The sequence below is a fragment of the Haliaeetus leucocephalus genome, unplaced genomic scaffold (assembly GCF_000737465.1).
Source record: "Haliaeetus leucocephalus isolate CR32 unplaced genomic scaffold, Haliaeetus_leucocephalus-4.0 Scaffold229, whole genome shotgun sequence".
NCBI lineage: Eukaryota > Metazoa > Chordata > Aves > Accipitriformes > Accipitridae > Haliaeetus > Haliaeetus leucocephalus.
The window spans coordinates 12,666,222-12,686,157 of NW_010972665.1; the positions used below are offsets into that span (position 1 = coordinate 12,666,222).

General features: G+C 42.1%; 1 long non-coding RNA gene across 3 annotated transcripts; it reads right to left on the reverse strand.

Moving 5' to 3' along the window:
* Positions 1–1,359: 1,359 nt before the first annotated feature.
* LOC104831970 lies at positions 1,360–13,914 on the reverse strand. 3 transcript variants are annotated; one of them, XR_774366.1, is made up of 7 exons: positions 13,723–13,914; positions 11,035–11,174; positions 8,587–8,719; positions 7,435–7,739; positions 3,119–3,208; positions 1,909–2,044; positions 1,360–1,483 (listed from the first exon to the last, which is right to left on the reverse strand). It is a non-coding gene; the product is annotated as an uncharacterized LOC104831970 (long non-coding RNA). The 3 variants fall into 3 exon arrangements; XR_774364.1 differs by lacking the exon at positions 1,909–2,044; XR_774365.1 differs by lacking the exons at positions 1,909–2,044; positions 8,587–8,719.
* Positions 13,915–19,936: the final 6,022 nt, after the last annotated feature.

Sequence of the window (19,936 nt, forward strand, 5' to 3'; positions counted from 1 at the left end):
CATTTTAGGCATCTGAAGATAACTATTTCAAAGATGATGGAACAGACAACACTCACTGAAGTGGCATGTAAAAAGTTACTGTGGACTCAGGCCCCTAGGATGCTATTCTGATACTGCCTGGTGCTTCATCTCTCTCCCTTTGCACCAGTGCGCAAACAACTTAGTGGCAAGGCATCTCAGACGCTCTTCATCCTCCCCAGCCTGAACACAGTACCTCCAGTAACTGAGGGACTGTCGGGTCTTGCAGTGTCAAATCATACACCCTGCTAGAAGACATGGTCTGTGTCCACTTTACAAAAGTGGAAAAGGCACAGCACAGCCCAACCCTCCTTGTCCAAATCTCTCCTATACATCAGTGTTAACTGTTAGTAGAAAAGGGATTTACCCAAATGAGAAGACAGGTTGTGCTGATAAACTATCTCCACTTTTCTGTTGAGAGGTACATGCTAGTACACGTGTTCTTAAATTTCTACTCAAAGTGCACCTTGTATCATCTTTGTCTCACCTGTGTAGCTAAAAAAAACATAGAACCCTCAACAGCTAAGGGAAGACAGCAAAAATATGTATATTCTTCAAAGATGCTGCTGTCTTTTCAGAGACAGACACCGAGGCTACTGCATCCACCAGCCCCTTTGCTTCAAGACACACACATGACAGTAGCTACCAGAACATCCTGTTCTTCTTTTCCACCACACTTTGTGGGATCCAGCTGTAGCCATTGTGACCTCTGGTGCTTCCCTCACATCCAGCATGGGCTGTTCTGCTGCCCCTAGGGATGAAATTTCTGGTTTTTAGAAGTCACTCCTAGCACTATTCACTCAGAGTGGCATTATCATGCAGGTGCCAATAGATAAAAAATACTGAGGACACATCCCATTGTGTCTTTTCCTTCCCTCCACTCCACAGCACAGAGCTCAAGGCTCCAGAGACCTCCGCAAAAGCAGTCAAGCCCAACTTCCACAGATTCCTATATGGTATTGTATAGGTACAGTCATAGCTGTTTTCTCTAGACACAGGGCTTCATTTTCCACTACATAATTTTCACTTTGCACTAAACAGACAACAGAGTGTGAAAACTCTCTTTTTTGGGTTTGACATTATCGTACATACAAGAAAACCATCTGCAGTTTTCAGCTTCAGCTTTTCCTCCAAGTTGGGATCTTTCAGTTACTTCTCCCAATACATTTGCCAGCCCAGACACTAATTCGGTCTACTCCCCACTCCACCTGTTCTCCCACTCTGTAAGCGTCTGCTTTCCAGCGTGATGCAGGAGTCACTAAACAGCACCTGAGCAGAGTGCTTATAATCCCAGGAAGCCATAACACAAAGCAGGCTCCTTGAATCCGGTACTTACCCAAAAAGGGCACATGGATGACAACTGCACAGCGTCAGCACGGCTCACTCATTAAGGGTAGAATAGCACAGGTGGGACTTCACTGCAGTCCGATACCACCACTTGTCATATCTTTCTAGTTAAAGGAATCTGGGTAAAGAAAACACAAGCTGTTTAAGCAGTAATACCTTCTGGGAATGTCTAGCAATAGCAAGTGTTCTGAGGAAGGAGATGTGCCTCTGGCCCTTACCCTCACCAGTCAACAACTCCCAGGCTGACTGAGTTAAAATAGCTGACTTAAAAGTCATAATTGCTATTCTCAGCAGTAGAATAAAAAAAAAAATATTTTTTTTAATGTACGTTTTAACATGCTGCAAAGTTAAACATGGCTTGCATGTTACCATGGATATAATTTCATAAGACTGGTCTTTCCTGGCAGCTAAATGCCTGCATGGCAACAAATAGCAGAGCAGAATTTTGTTTGGCATTTTGCTCCATTTATGATAACAGCTAACTACTTTTTCTGTTAACAAGCTTTTGATTTTACTGAAGTTTCTCTCGGAACAGAGACTAACCTCAGGCAGTGAAGTTAGGTTTTCATTTGAGGAGAGGGGCAGTTTTATTCCACAAGGTCCCAGGAAAAAATCTCCAAAATGGACTTTCTAAGTTCATTCATATCAACTTGAAATCAGCTGCATTCAAGCAGAAAGTCTAATGGAGTAAGAATAAAATCCAGACTGGCAGGAAGGTGTTACCAGTTTAGAACACCAAGTCTAAACGGCTCATTCACATCCATATCTAATTACTCGTGCCCACATCTATTTCAAAAACTGTGTGTTTATTCCTAGCCCTACTGAATGACTTCTGTGGCAGAAGTCACCTGGTCTTCAGTGGGACAACATTTCATTCCTCAGTGAATAAGCCCAGGAATAGCTTTTGGCTGCTGGTTGGTAACGTGTAGGATTGTAACAACTCAGCTGCTATTGCTAGAAGATCTGAAAATAAGATGTAATTGCACAGACAATCTGGGGATTACACCACATCATGTCCCTCCAAATCACGCAGCCAGAGTGTTTACCTGTGTCTTTGTGTTGCTGTCATGAAAAGTTCAGTACCTATTTCGGTATCAGATATACATATCTGTCAAACTTGACTTCAGCTTTTGAAGTGGGTGGAGAGCAACACCGCCCCTTTCCTGTACTGAAGTCTGCAACAAAATTGCATTTTACTCACAAACATATCTGTAGTTCTGTTGTGTTCTGACTTTTAAAAAAAATAATCTCATTGGACAGACACCACCAGCAAGTTTCTCCACTCTGTGGAGTGTCTTCACAGCCCTCCCACATAGTGAAAATGACTCAGACAAAACTACTAAATTTAGGGCATTGGTATTCTATGTGTTACGCTGGTGTTCATACAAGTAATGCCTTAAACAGTAAATTTCTGAATTAAGCATTCAGGCATCTTTTCTGTGCTGCATCTGCCACTGAAACAGAACGGCAATGAAGGTGGGCTGAGGAGGAGGTTATTTGGATCGTGATTCGGGTTGTGTTTTGGCTAGAGCTAAATGTGAATTTGAATGAGGTTTGCGTGTACTTTTAGAAATATCTATTGACCCGATATCATGATGTTTGATCTCAAGTGATGAAATCATGCAAGATTAGCTGCCCTTGGGAGATTCCCTTCATCTCAGGCAAGAGACTGCAGGCTTTGACTCACAAATGGGGATGATTTCTCGTGGGATGACTAGACCCATTCCCATTTGTCAGCATCCAACTCACCCACCTCTCTGAGGTTCCCCTCCTGCAAGGATGGCTCATGAAGCAGCTGCTGAACTGCTGGTTGCAAATCCATGCATCAGTTAAATTGGTACTTCTGCAATTCAATATAAAAGTACATAGAATTATTGCAATTTTATAATTTGCAAATCACCCCCTGCTTCACAAGCAACAGCCATCCCTGTAGCAAGGGCAAGGTACTCTGGAAGAAAGCAGTGGTGGCCAATTAAAGGCAAGAAGTTTTACAGCTATCACTCACAAGGCAGGGCTTTGCAGAAGGATTGGCCATGTGGTCACTGCTCAGAGAAAGGGACAACAAGTCCCTGGCCATAAGGGGAGCCGAAGAAGCAATGAGAGGGATGGGACAAGGAGGGGAAAGGGAGAAAGAGGAGTGCTAAAGCACCTTCTTGGTTAAGGCAGTCTTTCCTCTCTGCTTGCCTAAAATCACTGACAAATCCATGTGAGATCGAAGTCAGGCCAGAGCCAGGCCAAGTGACCATGCTCTCCTTCAGGCTGACCACACCACCTGCTGAAGGCAGCAAGAGTTTTGTGTGGGTATCTCAGGGATGGACATAGAAGCAATGACTCATCTATTAATGAACTTTGGCTCTTTATCTGTTTACCAGATGTCTCCAGAAGGGCATGGTTTTCTTAAATATTTTTGGTTTTTGAAACTGCTGAATAATCTTTACAAATATAGTTCATGATCTGTTACCCAGTTAAAACCATGCAATTGCTAGGAGCAATCTAAGCTGTTTACACTGCACATTTCTATCACATGCCCTTCCTGTATTCCTCATCATTGGAGCATAACTCTTTAATAAAATTGGGTTCATGCAAAAACATTTTCAGATAATCTGCTGTAGCCTCCAGAAATGCTTATGCTGGTCTGATGTGCCGTATTTCAACCTGGGAAGTTGGGCATCCTTGTCTAAAGTTCTGCAGAGCAAATAAAGAATAATTCTTTTCAGTACAACCCAAAAGCCATACTTGTATGTACACCTGCCCTGAGGAAAAATTCCATAGTACAATGTTTATCCTCATCCTGACTCCACCTGAGAAGCAGGAATCTTAAAAGTCCCCAAAGCGCCCACTTAACAGAAGTTTAAAAATCCATGCGATCTGGAGGGATTATTTAATCTCTTCCCTTGCTCTAAAGCAGAATAAATAAATTGGACCATCTCTGAAAAATATTTGTCACTCTTGTTCTTGCAAAAATTCAGTCAAGAAGATTCTACTTTCTCCCTAAGTAATCTGTTTCATGATTTTACTACTCCTGCTATTAGAACATTTTTCCTAATGCTTGAGCCTCATCTCTTTATCTTATCACCTCATTAGGATATTTGTCCAACCAGGTAACTTTGACTGGGTCAGGTTACCCAGTTTTATCAGCCAGATTTTGACTGGTAACCTAGTCAGAGAATATAACGAAGGATGATGTTGAAAGCCAAGATCAAGAGATATATCAAGATCAAGACATACATCAAGATCAAAAGAATATCTGTATGATATCTACTGCGTACTTTTTTTTCCTCAGCTAGCTGCCCTGTAAACTGGGACATTACATTAGTTTAACATTAATTACTCTTGGCAATTGTATTTTTTAATAATTTTACAGTCCAGGTTTGTACAGACTGTCTGATAGTCTGTTCCACTATCTGTCCAGGAATCCAAACCTCTTTCTTAAGAGGATTCATATTTTCAGCTTCATTAACATTACCTTCTTTAGAATAGTTAAAAGGGGCTTATAAGAAAGATGGTGACAAAATTTTTAGCAGGCCCTGTTGCGATAGGACAAGGGGTAATGGTTTTAAACTAAAAGAGGGTAGATTTAGACTAGATATAAGGAAGACATTTTTTACAATGAGGGTGGTGAAACACCGGAACAGGTTGCCCAGAGAGCTGGCAGATGCCCCATCCCTGGAAACATTCAAGGTCGGGTTGTATGGGGCCCTGACCAACCTGATCTAGTTGAAGATGCCCCTGCTCATTTGGGGGGGGGGGATGGACAATGGACAATGAGACACACTAGATGACCTTTAAAGGTCTGTTCCAATGCAAACTATTGATTCTATGCACAGGCAAGTCCTCCTTAGTAAGACTCAGCTAAAATGACTCCCTAGTAAAGCCTACCTTGTGAAACGGAGTTGCCTCAAGATATCCCAAAATGGCGATACATTGAGGGTTTTTGCCATATTGCCTTTCCAAGCAATATCCAGATAAAGTGTCCATTACCACTGAGGCTTTGCTACTAAGTGCTTCCATGAATCGCTCAAAAACACCTTTCCACTCCTCCCAGGGAGGTGGCTTAAACTACACCCACCTGTCAAAGAGGCTCTGTTCTTTCTCTCTAACTTCACCCAGACAACTCTGTCCCTCATTTATTCCACAACTTTAGAACAAGCATGGATAAGGCTTCTCCATTTCTCCAAGACTGCCCTTCTAGAATGAGCTGTACGAATGCTCCAGTCCTGTCACTTATCCTGGCTAATTTCTAACATGCCTATATTAAGTATTTAATTTGATTCTACGCTACAATATCAGGTCTTTTCCATTTTTCCCATGTTTGTATTGACATTGCCCTCTTGACCTTCCAAAGGTGCTACTGTAATATTCGCCCTTTTAAACATTCCAAAGTTTTCCTTCTATGTGTTTCTTAATTTTTATTTACCCAGGTAACTTTTGCACTGGCCTTTTTCAAACTGAGCATAAAGACCTCTTCTCACTAGGCTGGTGTATGGTGCAATGTGATGGACTCGATTTCTTCATCACCTAAGTGCCACCTCTTCCTAACAGGCCTGTGTAAGAACATCCACTCTTATGTGGAAGGGAGGATCTCCTGTCAACAACACCTGAGAAATTCATACGCTTACCTTCAAAATCTGACATTAGCAAGTGCCAAATGTTTACTTACACACTTTTGATGAAAAAAAATGAAGTGGTTTGGTATTCCTGAATTGAAATATTTCATTTCAATGAGTTGAACCAAAGCAAAATATTTTGGTTTGACCCAGTTTGACATCAGTTTGTCTCATCCGCCCAGAGCGAGGCTCTCTGACCAAGCTTTTTCCCATGATCCACCACTACAGTAGGTAAGAAGGGAGACTGCAATGCACCCTTGGTTAGGTAATGCAGAGGTGGAGGTGACTAAGAAATAATCAGGATACAATGCTACCTGTCCCAAAAATGCCACAGCAGTTCAGGCAGATGGCTCGGACTTAATATTAAGTAACACACAGCAATCCAGCTCAACAAACTGTTTTGAAATGGATCAATTTGACTCAAAGTAAAATATTTCAGTTATACTATCCTGGTGAGTCCTTCTTAAATCTCAACTTCACAGAAACTTTGCATAGAAGTCACTTCAACAGCAAGTATTTTTTAACATAATATAATTAGTAACTGTAGAAATAGATCAGTCATCATGACTTGCTGCACAGGAAGACCAGAATACTGATTCATACATACTTCATATACATTGAATTGCTTCAGGAACCCAGTACTTTTACATCTTCTTCATACCATGACAGTTCAAAAGGAGGTCTTTGCTCTCCAATGGCTTGCACATGATGGGAAGTGATGCTAATCATGAGAACAACCAGAAAATTCTTTTGAGCCAATTAGATGGCACCAGTCACAATGACATTAGTCATCTACTCCTCAATCTGAGGAGAAGGAACCAAAATTATAATTCATCTACTCCTGAAGCTGCGAAACACATGAGGGAAGTGTACTATTTCCCATTCTTATTGCAGTCATCATCACACAAAGTGACACAAGCTGCTATTTTCTGCTCCCGTTCTAGGAGAATGATGGTTACTCTCTGTGCAGGTTTCAAATAAGAGACTTTGATCTCATTTAACTGCTTCGTTCTGCTCCTGTCCTTGCCTGATCAACACATGACCAAGAAAGGAAACTGGACCAGAAAATGCCACACAGTAGGAATATATGCAGCCCAATGCCATTAGCCTCTGCAGCTTATAAGAGCAAGGTGACTGAGATGTGACTACTGGTTAACAACGATGGTGACAGAGGAGAGAGTTGTCATATATGGTGCCATGACTCTGCACACCAGTAAGACTAACAAGAAAAGCATGAGAAGTGGTAATTGACACGTGGAAAAGTGCACACACAAGGAAAATCTCCCAAAAAGTTGATAGTGAAGCACCAGGAGAGGTTAACTGCAGAGAGTTCAAAGTGTAGGACTTTAAGAACAGATCCAAGAATATCACTGGAACAGAGAAACAGAGTGCTCTGGAGGAGCCAATCTAAAAAAACACACATCAGTCTTCTGCTGAGATCAATGAGATCTGTACCACTTACCTCAGTGAGCTGAGAGGTGGGGGAAGTCCAGGCAGGAGAGGCTGACCGGACCCTATGTCTCCACAGCAAGATGGTTTGGGCATCTCAGAAATGCTGGTGTAGCAATCTATCTCACTTCCACCCACAGCGAGACCAGACTACCTAGCAGCCCTGGTGAGCACAGAGACCTTTGTATATGATGTCCCAACGTGAGAGGCACCCCTGAAACACTCAACAGCTGCACACATCTCCAAGGCACAGGCTGGCCAGCTCTAGATATATCAGCTCTTGAAGTCACTCCAACACTTTGTTATTGGAAGACAAAGCTAGTGAAAAAGAGGATGAAAAATCAGAAACATCAACCCTTCTGACAGAGGGGTAAACAGACCAAGTTAGTGGTGAAGTAATATTCTAGAGAAGCCAAGGAAAAATCTGTGGCTGGGGAAGCACAGACACCTCCAACACATCTGGGGAAACTCCGCCAAGGTTTTCATGGCAATTGCTCCTCTGGGGTGACATTTGGGTTCACTGCCTAGAGTCTGCCCTTGAAAGACTTTACGGGGTAGATCCTCAGCTAGAGTAAACGGTGCCACTGCTTTGTAGAAGCATGTCGATTTTGAGCAAGAGGAAATTATGGCTCAGATCTCAGCCTGGCAGGAAAGTTTTCTCAGGGGAGCTACAACTGACAGCTTCACAATGAAGGGAAACATTATCCACAGCATGAAACTCCAATTCAACAAACAAATTTGAAAATTACTTTAGAAGTTGGTACCAAATCCAAGTGGTAAAGATCACAATTCTTTACATTTCACATTTTGTCTTTTGTGTGTGTGTGTGTCTGTGCTTCAGCCCCAGAGAAACAGATTATGACTCAAGATGTGGAGCTATAATATACTAAAAGAAGATTTGGCTGTGTTGATAAAACTGGAGTGTGGTACAGCAAGATACTCCTCTGTAAACACTGAGATACCTCCCCAGGATTTCTCATAATTATGAAATAATTCAGATTATCTCCAGAAGTAGTTTTAGATTTGAATGCCAACACTAGAACTAAAGCATGCCTGAGCTAGCTAGATCAGATAATCTAAGACCATATTTATATATGTATAAAAAGATGATGAAGAGAGACAACTGCAATAGTAATTGTGTACTGCAGTTGTTGCTAGACCTTACCTTTCTACAGGCAGCTGTACTGAATCCAGTTTCATGCTCTTCAAAAGATGGTATCTAAAACTTCCTGATTTGTCTTTCACACTATGCACTAGAAATAACTTGACCACAGTGGAATAAGACTCACAGCAGCGCTCTTTCCCAGAGAAAGAAAGATCTTCCATAAACTTTAAAGATACATTTTTAATTATGTTCCAGTGCTCATTTATAACAAATGCCTGTTTGCACTATGCTAGTAACATAAAAGGTTTCTGAGGTGGCCCCTGCTTTGCCTGGTATGAATAAAGCAACACTGATCTAAGAAGTGCTGATGTGTCCCACAGGAAGGGGAACAAATTTTCAGTGGAGAGTATCTTCACACCAGTACACTTTTATCTTCCCAATAGGAAAAGCACCTCAGTAAAGAAAACTCCAGCCTCTAACTGACCTAGGTATGCTGCTGCCATGAGGAAACCAGGAGTGAGGTTTCTGACAAATTAACTCAGTCCACCTTCCACTAGACTTTAAGATATTTCCACTCTAGCTGTCTATGTACACCTTGCCAGAAGTTACAGCTACCCTTGCAGAGTCAGCAAAAGGGAAACTCTATCTGTGGTCTCATCATGCAAAAGATGCTCACTGAAGATGTGGCAAAGAGGAGCTCTGGCCATATACAGTATGCTCAAAGTATCTGCAGCACATCCATCTGTCTGTGGGCAATAGCTGCCTTTGCAGACATGTAGCACTCCAGGCCCTTTTTATATTCATTTGCATCTAAATACTGCTAATTGGAAATGAAACTCACACTTCCCCAGCTCTGAGCAAGAAAAGCATGCACCTTTAGCCTAAAGTTAATGCCTAGTCCAGGCTAATCATCCAGGCTCTCTCCATCACCAGCAGAGACAGACAGTATTGCTAGATGATTCACTCACATACCTGATGAATCACTCTGGCTACCTTCAGTGACGAGGGAGAAACAGAGGGCGCCCATACACATACCCTTTGCTTAGACTAGATACCTAGCCTTCAGACAGCTCAAGTAGTATAAGATATATCCTACCTGAATGGTCTTTTCCTTTGAATGTGTCCAATGGTCAAGACAAATGAAAAAGGAACTCAGACTGTGGCTTCTTGACACAATAACCATATAAAACTATCATGAAAGCAGTAATCAAACAACATTAACATTAATGACAATAACACAAAAGGTAATTCCCGTATAAGTCAATAACTGTTCCACATGAAACTGAAGTGTGGCACAGGCTACCTGTGTGTAGATGTGTATCACACATATGCCCGATATGAAGGCCGCTGCCAAATCACATGCTGTGTATGTTTTCAAACAGAGAAGATGAAAAGAAGCCATTGGCCCAAGGGCTAGAACCCCAGGTCATGAGACTCCTTCTGCATGATCTTGGTATCCTGCATGAAACTTTCTGTCCAGACAAACACCTGTAGCCCTGCCCTTTCAACATAGCTTTGATTTATTTCCCTGGCTTGGCTTCTGCAGTACTTTTAACACTTCCATAGAGAATCTGTTTGGGCCCAAGCTGCATAGCTGGGGAAGTGGCAGGGAAGAACAAGGCTCTCTCAGTGTGAAAGCAGCTAGACTTTCTCCTGCTGGTTTCAAAGCTCTTGAAGGGATGCACCAGGCAGGGCAGGCTGCCAGGCTTCTCTCAGCAATAGCAGCATTGCCAGGAAGCAGAAATGACCCAAGGGATCCACAACATCATACAGAGGTACAAGATGTGCATGCAGTGACCTTGTGCTCCAGTGATCTTGGAGCAGCTGCCTGTTTTGCAGTGGGTGTTTCTGCCATGCCCATGAGAGTGCAGTTTAAGCCCCAGTGGAATAGGCCCAGGGACTGGATCAAGTTTGACTGGCTCTGAAACACCCAGCTGTGTGGTGTGCCATGGCCCTTTATCTCCGGGGTGGGAATGTGATTTTGTGCATTTTCATTCTAAACACATAAATCAGGTAGCTAGATGAAATACAGCACAGTCAGGCTCTGAAAAGGCTTCTTGTAGGTGTGAAGACTGCAAAAGACATACATCATTCTTCATTTAACACTTCATTGATGATTGACTTGTGGGTTGTTCTCCCTCTGAAAAATTCTAACTATTCTTTTTAAATGGGAATTTTGACCAGAGTAATTGAGATGTCTTTAAACATAGATTTGGCATAAAGACTGCAATGGCAGTGAGATGCCATCCTGGCTGGGCTTGTACCTACCCTGTGGCTGAGGCAGAACAGCAAATGCCTGTGTCAGCTACAGTTGGAAAGAAAAAGGGTTTCTGTTTGAGTCAGCACACAGTGTGAGGCAGCCAGGCACTGACTGCTCCACTAGGCTTCCCAAGCTTAGGAGAGCATCCCTCATCAACCAGCTTTTAAAAGATCAGTCACATTCAAGCACATGCCACCAGCTGAAATAGGCTTATTATGCAATATGAATACTTTGAGGGCACTACTTACAGCGCTTTCTCCTGTACAACTCCTTATAGGATCCTATTTCCAAGGCTTTTAAATTAGCCAGCCTGTCTAGACCAAGTTCTGTATGTCCCGCAGATAGATACACCACAAACGAAGAGCAGCAGGAGGACACTGTCTCTTCCCTGCAAGGATTTCATAAATAATAAAAATCAGTGTACAAAAGATGGGAGAAGAATATCAAGCGCACAAAACATTCATGACTTACACCTAGCACAAATGTGTGCAAACACATCAATTGAATTTCTTTTCACTTGGTCCACATTTGACCTTGCGATGTTCAGTCAAGCAACAGAACAGCTTCAACTACAAAGTCATCTTTCAAATAATGTTTTTCAATTGATGATATGCTCCCACATTTAAATTAACCAAACTTTTAACTACCCTTTAACCTAACTTTTCACATAGGTATAATACCAGAATGGCAGGGAAAAGAAAATATTATATATTTAATATAAACATGTATTTTAATAATAGACAGCACATGTCAAAGTCAACAAATCACAGAGCTCAGGCAATGCAATGTAGTACATGTTTTTCATTCCATGTTATTGGTTTCTTAATTTAGCAAACAGGAGATTTTTGACTGCATTTAAAAAGGAAATCAGCAAATCAATACTAAATTTTATGTAGAAGGGAGAAGCATAAAAGTACTGAAGTTACCACAGAAACAAATTTAAGCAAACTAGTGCTACAAATCAAGAAATTAGGCAGAAAGAAGAATTAAATGTCTTCAAAATTATTGATTTATGATACTATGTCAAGCTTGGGACATAATTACTTATTATCTTGCAGCTCCTATTCCTTCAACACTTAGATTAATTTTATTCATGTCTTTCTAATAAAGGGCGACTCAGCTAAGTCCAAGTAGTGAACAGTAAGACAATACTCTGTTACATTTTCCTCTCCCCTGAGAAGTAGGGAGCACATTTTATGTCAAATTATTCCATGCACAGGGAACACTGCAATACTGGGTACATACAACCTCACCACGGATTACAGGATTAGACTCCTATGTATACCCTGGAGCAGTCTAATAAATTTAAATTAAACAGCCATCAAGCAGACAGGGGCAGTGTTTTTAGTCTTGCCCTAGAGTACAGCAAGAAACATATAGCACTCTGTATTTGCCTTATTATTGAGCTCTTCCTGCCAAGAAGCAAGTTTTCCTAAATACCAAAAGCAGACAGAGATCTTTGAAGGTTTAATCTTTATGCGATTTTAGCTGGACATCAGCAATGACCATTTCTTCAATAGTGCACAGTGCAAAGGGTTGGTGCTTTCACTGCAGGACTCTAATCTGATAAGGAGGCAAGACTCAAGCCAAATCTCGGCAAAAAGGGAAAGAAGAAATAGTACGTCTTCCTCCTTTTTTTTTTTTTTCTTCCTCTACACAGAACATTACCAAACTGGCCTTTAGTGTAAGTTCAGCTCACAGAAATAATTCTTGAAAGCCCATTGGTGGAGAGTCTGTTTCCTTCTCCTTTCAGGTTGAAAAGGAAACTTTCTGTGAGTTTACTGTAATGGAGTGTTTGTCTGTATCAGAAACAGCCTGACCTCTCCAGCCACAAGATGAAATACCAGCAGCCCACTCTGTCACTAGTTCACTATTAGGAAATTACATGGGAGGAAAGACACAACAAAAAAATCGAGGGGAAAAAAAAAAAAAAAAAAAAAAAAAAAAAACATCAGCAGTGGTGGGAGTGAATGAACAAGCTTAGTAACAAAGCCAGTAAAAAGGAAAATACCCTCTGGCCAATTGATAATAAAAGGTTACTTGAGGCAAAGGGTCAGATCCTGAGCAGTATAAAGTGGCCCAGCTTCTCCAACCTCAGCAATGTGACAGAGATTTATAGCAGCTGCAAAAAGCCCCAGGAAACCAAAAAACCCACCTATAAAAATGGAATTGGAGGCTCACATTTTGAGAAGCTTCCACTCACTTTTAGCACCAGACTGAGGTACAGAGGTGACTCTGAGGGTTTGTTTCTGCGGGGGAGTTCCTGCGAAGTAAGCTGAAGTGTGAATTTACACTGCATTTACTGCTGGGTCTTTAAGTAGGCTGTAAATTCATACCCTAGCCTATTTTGCAGGGATTTCCCCAAGTAGATAAGCCCTAAATTGGCCTCCTAATCATGGAGGCAGACAAAATAAATAGATGTTTTCAAAACTGCAGACCCACACAGGAATATCTCTATTGCTTGCAGGGGCGAGTGGGTACCGGATAGTATATGTTGTACTGTAGTCCTGCAAGTGCATGCTGCCCTTCTTTCCTCCACTGACTCCCAAAGCCCCCTCCAATCACCTCTCTCAACAACCCCCCACTTCAAGAAACACCTTCGAAACCCCTGGCCCTGTCCCAGCTTCATCCCAGATTTCTATAACTTGGCCCCCTGGCTCTTCCATTCCCCATTCCAGTTCTACTTCTGGAGGTCCATGTTCTCCTTACCTACTTTCCCCTGACCCTCAGGGGGAGCAGTAAAACTGTCCTGGCCCAAAGGTGTCTCCTCCTACCAGTTCCTTGCCTCTGAACCAACCTAACCACGTCCTGTCCATTCACGCCTCACCCATTCCCTAAAGCTTTGGGTTAACGAATGCCCTTCGAAACTTCCTTCAGAAACGTAAGGTTAACTCTATGCTGACAAATGCCAAGAAGCTGGGCAAGATTACTCACACTTTCTTGGCTGAGAGATGCTTTTACATGCAGCCGAATGGGGGGCCAGAGGCCTTCAGCAGGAGACAGGGGAAGCAGCTAGTATGGTCACAGCTTCATCAGGGTCCTCAGCCCGGGCGGTTTGGTCTTGAGCAGGCATGGGTGAGCAGCCTGGACCGCACGAGACCTGTGCTGTTTCCCTGGGAGCTGCAGTGAGGCTGTAATAGAGCAAAGCATTTAGGCCTTGGCTAATCTGGGACTGCGCACTGCTTTAACGGCTGCCTGTGCTGTTCTGCTGTGCTGGGTCAGGCACTCACTGGACCAGAGTCCCACCTGTGGGCATACCTCTCTAACACAGTGACAGCACCATACCCTGAAGGATCCTTTTCAAGAAGTCAGCTTAGTAATACCCTCTGTCACCTGATGCAAACAAAAGCAGCTTTTTTCTCAAAAGCAGCTTGGAACACTCTCCTTCAGTGAAATCCCTGTATTTGCAAAGCATGAAAAAGAAAGTCATTTAACACTTAGAAGTTGGAGCCCTAACATCAATGAGGGAAGCAAAAAGGCATAAATCATCTTTTGATATCAGCAGAAGGAACCAGCCGCAGTGAACGGTCATCCCATACACTACAGTATTCCATACTGTCCTTATCTGCTGGAGCAGGTAACAGCAGTCTGAAGAACAGGAACCACTTGCTAGCAGGTACAAGACTGAAAAAGCTATCTGAGATATGCAGGTCACAGAGCAGTGATCCTTCCAGCACTTGCCTAAGTATAAGTTTCATCTTTGATGCTTGTGAAGGTTCTGCACAATAAGCATCTCTGAGCACAGAAAGAGATCAGCACTCTTCAAGAGCTAAAGTCTATGCTGGAGACCGTTTCTTCCATTCCATTCCGCTCCCTCATGCTTGCTTTGTGCCCCTTTTCTCTGTACCATCTGCAAACGTTTGTGCAATTGAGTTGTACCAGCAAAAGCACTTAAAGAAAGCCAGTGTCTGAGCTTCACAGAACAGTCTTCAGGGAAACTGAAGTTTATATTAGCTCAGAAGTGTTTATTTTGGAAGTATCTGTGCTTTCATCCAAACAGAAAGCACCAACAATACAACAAGAGCACCCAAACCCCACCAGACCAACACCATGATTAACAATAGCTCACAAAACACTGTTTCACATCAATCCACAGGGTTAAAAAAGTAATAGCAATTTTGAAATGTACATAAATAACAGAGAATAGCAATTGCATCATCAACATGCTGCAAGTAGAAGAGAAGTATGGATACTCTGGAAAAATTCTTCTGTGTGAATTATTCACTTAGCTGAAATAATTTCTCTTTCCTTTTCATCTTACCCTGTTCAGGAAGAAAACCATATATTTGAATATGGGATACCATATAGTATCCTCCACATGCAGTACAACACTTGCTTCCCGCTCCAGAACAAGACATTCAAACTGGGCCAGTCATGTTAGAAAATGGAGTGCAAAAAGGTGGCTGTGTTTTACATTCTGAAATGTGAAAATCTGAGGTTTCAGAGATGATTATGGATGTTATGTTGATCTTGCATCACTGACTTCAGCAATGCAATCCATCATCAACGATTCCAAAGCCACAGCAGCAATGACATTTACCTGCTTCCCTATGGGCTCCACATGCAATATGTCCACTATGACCAGACTCAATCTCATGCATGGCCAAGATGACACAGTAATAGTGCCGTGTGGAGGTGGACAGAGAGCCACTCGTCAAGTCACAATGCATGTAGCAATGGCTGCACCAGCTCCCTCCTGACTGCTCTACTCAAAGGCTGTGCTAGAAAGTAAAAAAGCACCTTACGAGATCATGTTATGAAACCTTGTCTCATTGCACATATGCAAAACAAGGCTGAACTTCCACTGCAAAGACAACCTTAGTTCAGACACTTTGCAGTTTCTGAACACTTGGTGACCTGAATATTTGTTAATCCACTGTAATGTTATTAGCATACCCATACCTCTGTGTCCTGCATTTTGGATGCCCTGTACCATTTAAAAAGTACTAGTATTTGAAAAGAAGGACGGTCCCATGCAACCTTACCTCAGCCCACAGCCTCAGGTAACCTCTGCAGATTCTGAGATAGACAACAAATTACTGGAGTACAGGGAGAAAATTAGGGACATATAGAGAGTAGTGAAAAAAAGAAAGCAGACAATGGGGGTCATTGCATGAAGGGGACTCTGAAATAAACCTGTACATACCAGTATTTCTCTCTGCTGGGTGACAAGAAGACACAGGGTGTGAAGGGAGTAATGCTGTGTTTTCACGGAGGTAAACTGTAATAGGTTTCTATCTTAGGTCTCAAACCTATTAGAGCAATATTTTGTTTACTCATATGATGTATCATTTGGGATAATGTATCTATATAAATGAATGAACTTTTGAAAGAACATTTTATGGTTTTAATTTTCAGGGTATAATTTCTTTCGTTTGTAGCTTTCCCAGGCTATAGATTTCCTGTCTAGCATCTCTCTCAGTGTTTAAAACTCCAGAGCCAAGCTACTCTAAGTACTCTAAGTACTGAGCCTACCACTTACATGGTAACAGGGATAACCACCAGCATATTCCCTAAAAAGGGCACCCCAGAGAATTCAGTCATCAACAAGCATCCAGCAAGGCAAAGGAACAAGACCCTTCACATTAATTTAACAACACACTATCCCCTGAAATCATTGTCAATACTAATCTATTTATCTAGAAACTAAACAAATGTATATGGGTTTCCTTCGCAATGGCATAGTGATTAACCCTTAGAACATTGCAGGCAGGGCATATTTCTCAAATAAAAATCAGACCTTATCAAACCTCAATGGAAATTCCACACAAACACACAGCATCAAAAAGCCAGGAGCATGTAAGAATTCAGTCTTAGTTTTAGTCAAAATTGAGTGATTCCTTTTCAATTGCTTTGGTTGCAATGTTTTCAGGAGCATAGAGAACTGTCCCTTGAGAGTTAACCAGTAAAAAGAGCACGGCTCTCCTTACACCATCATGTAGTAGGGAGGCCTTTGTGCCCTGCTAAATGTACAATATTTTAGAAAAACAAAACCAGGAAGCAAACTGGGATTTGGTCAAGAGTTCATGCTGGCTGAATCACTGTGGTGTGGAAACCACCAGCTCTAAAGATGGAAAGTCCGGAGCCATTCATTCCCTCAAAGAAAGGAAAAAAAAAAAAAAAAAAAAAGGCCTATTTGGCTTTCTGGTAAGCTCCCCCAACATCTGAAACACAGGAGAGGCTACCTATAGACAGGTGCCTTGACCTTTTTCTTCCTCATCTCCCTCTGAGCACAGCCAGCAATTTGATCTGCATCATAGTTTTTCCTATTGGGTGCAGTGAGAATTGTTTAAATGTCACTCCCTGACTCAACATGCAGAAATGCTGTAGGGTCATGGCACTGCTTCTTCCCTCCACATCCTGCACCTATTGCCCTCTTCTGCCTTTCCCCAGGAAAAAAAAAAAGAATTCTACATACTTTGCAGATTGAACATGGCCAGTTTCTAAGCAGAGATTCGTTCAGACTTCTCTGGATTGCCTTTTGTTATCTGAGAGCTTCGAAGGAAATATTGCTCAGAAGCTATTAAGGCCAACTGTTCTTGGACAAAGACATGCAACAATCAGCATATTTAGCGAGGCAACACAGTCATTTTGAAATCCTAACTTTGTTAAAATTTATCTTCACAACTGCTGACAAGATCTAGTAAAGACATTTGTGTTCTGCTCGTGCATTTCGTCGTCTTTCATAAGCCAAAAGCTCATTAGCAAATCATTTTGGCAAAGTTCAAAAGCCAAACTGTTGTGTATGCCCATTGCTTGTAGCAAGGATAACAGTTCTTGGCAATAACCTATTGTCCATACATTTTTTGCTTTCCTGGTTTTCAAAGTACTGGCATACATAAACATGCTATACTTAGGTACTAAACACATTTGTCTCAGCTAATCATCACATTATTTGACATAATCCTGTCACTAAAGCTAAAAATCCTATCAGCTTTCTGATAACATTCAGGCTCACCTGATGGCTGTATCTGCAGCAGCCTTTTTGGCTGTGCTGGATGGGACGACCAAGAGCCACAGCGAGAAAGGATAGAACTGTGCTGCAGAACAAAAGGAGAGCTAGTCCAGCAGCTAAACATCAGAAGCTGAGGAAACCCAAGATCAGTTCTGCAACATATTTCCTTACACAGACTTATCTACATCATTTATTCTCTCCTGCCTCTGCTCTGTAAAGTGGTACTTTTATATAACAGGCTCTGTGAGAATAAATACAGTATGAAGTGGCACACTGACAGGGAATGTGGAAATACCTCTGAATGTATGATAACTCCCCATTAGCAACCAGTCATTTTTAACACTCAAAAGTGAATTATTCCAGAGAATGTTACAGTGGAAATGACTCACAAAAGACTGAAGAATCAACACTGTTTCCTGAACTGAATTCAGTTTTGTGAGTGTAAGTTTTAAAGGGTTCATTTACCACAGTGATTCCATTTGGAAAGCAGTCTTTGAAAACTATAAGCAGCTTTCTACAGAGCAAACCACCAGCTAGCAGCAATGTTATTTCACAGCACTGGACACAATGACCAAGGATGCCTTTCAACACAGCAAAGCATGTTCCAGGATGTTTTGAGAAAAAGACCTATAAAAACTGCGCGTCAAAAACCTGGGAAGCTTGTGCATTATTTTTGCACACTTCTTAATGGAGCTGGTGTTACAAAGTGCTTCTAGCCCTATCAAAATTTCACAGGCAATACGTCAGGAGGGAATCCATCCTGAAATACTAAATTACAGTAACCTTAAGATAGACACCAACTTTCCCGAAGTGTTCTTTATTCTGAGGAGAAGGCAGACAATGCAAAGCTTTAGCTAACTTCACTGTCACCTTGCATATGTCTAAAAGGCATTTTTGTCCCTTCTGGTGGGAACTTACTCACTGGATAATATTGTTTCATTGGACAAAACCATGCCACAATCCTCCTTTTAAGATGTATGTTAAGGGAACCGCATATTTTTCTTTTTTTTTTAAGCACACCTACACATCCTTGCATCAATCATTCTCCCTTTCTCTTTCCTGGAGGGCTTACCCTGCACCACAGCACCTCCTGACCTCTTCAGGTGCTGTACTCCCTTGGGCTTTCACTGCTCTCAGCTCCACATGCTGCCAGCATCTGCAACATAAACTAGTGCATTCTGAGTATTCCTTCTGCCCTGTCCCACGTCACCACTCCCACCGTAAAGTTTGGCAGGGCACATCTACATTAGCGTTCGAGTTTGGAGCAGCAGTGCGCTTTTGAAGCCAGCCCCTCAAATGCCCCACTTACTGTGCTTTGCTTTGCATCATGGAGCAGTCCCCGAGTGCGCAGACCAGATTCCTTTCAGACAAAACTAAGCTGGAAGAGGTACCCCGATAGCACAGGCAAAGCACACCAGCTGCACGCAGCATGCAGTCCAGGGGACCTCACCAGCGCTGCAGCTCTTCGGGTCCACTCCTAGTTCCTACTATACTTGCTCGTGGAGAAATCGCCTTGGAGTATCAGACATACATTCTCGTTCAGAGAAACTTAACAAACCCTTTCTACTCTGTATGTACAACCACCCAAAACTCACATTGCTCCCCCTCCATCCTCCCAAAAAAGCAGCTTGCTGCCTGTCTTTTCAGATATTTACCCAACCAGCACCTCCGGCAGACCATAACATTTGAATTGTTACTATTTTGGACTAGTTTTTGTTAAAACTGCCTGTCATCATTTAGGTCCTTGCTCACCTGCTAGTATTCTGTCACCCAGCTCTTCCCTTTCACCTATTTCTACTCTTCCTTTCTTTCTTTTGGACTCTCTTGTTCTGTTTTACAATTTCAGTTACAAATAAAGCTCGAACTCATCGCTAACACCAAATTCATCTGAAATAACTCCTTCATCTTCTGTGATTTCTTTGATTTTATGTGACTGAATTTCTATGCAAGTTCTACCGCTACAACTTCGAATTTCATGCTATCTATAGTGAAATCACCTCCTCTTATTTCTCAGTTAACCACAGCATGGTCTTTTTCTTTGTGGGCAACCCAGGACCTGCGGAACTGAATGGAAGGACCTCAGCTGACTGCAACAGGCAGTCCCCTAAAGGCACTTAATGAAGTCATTCAAAGAACTGATGCTATTTATGTTAAATTTCATGACTATACAGCATTCAAAGATAACCATGTATGTT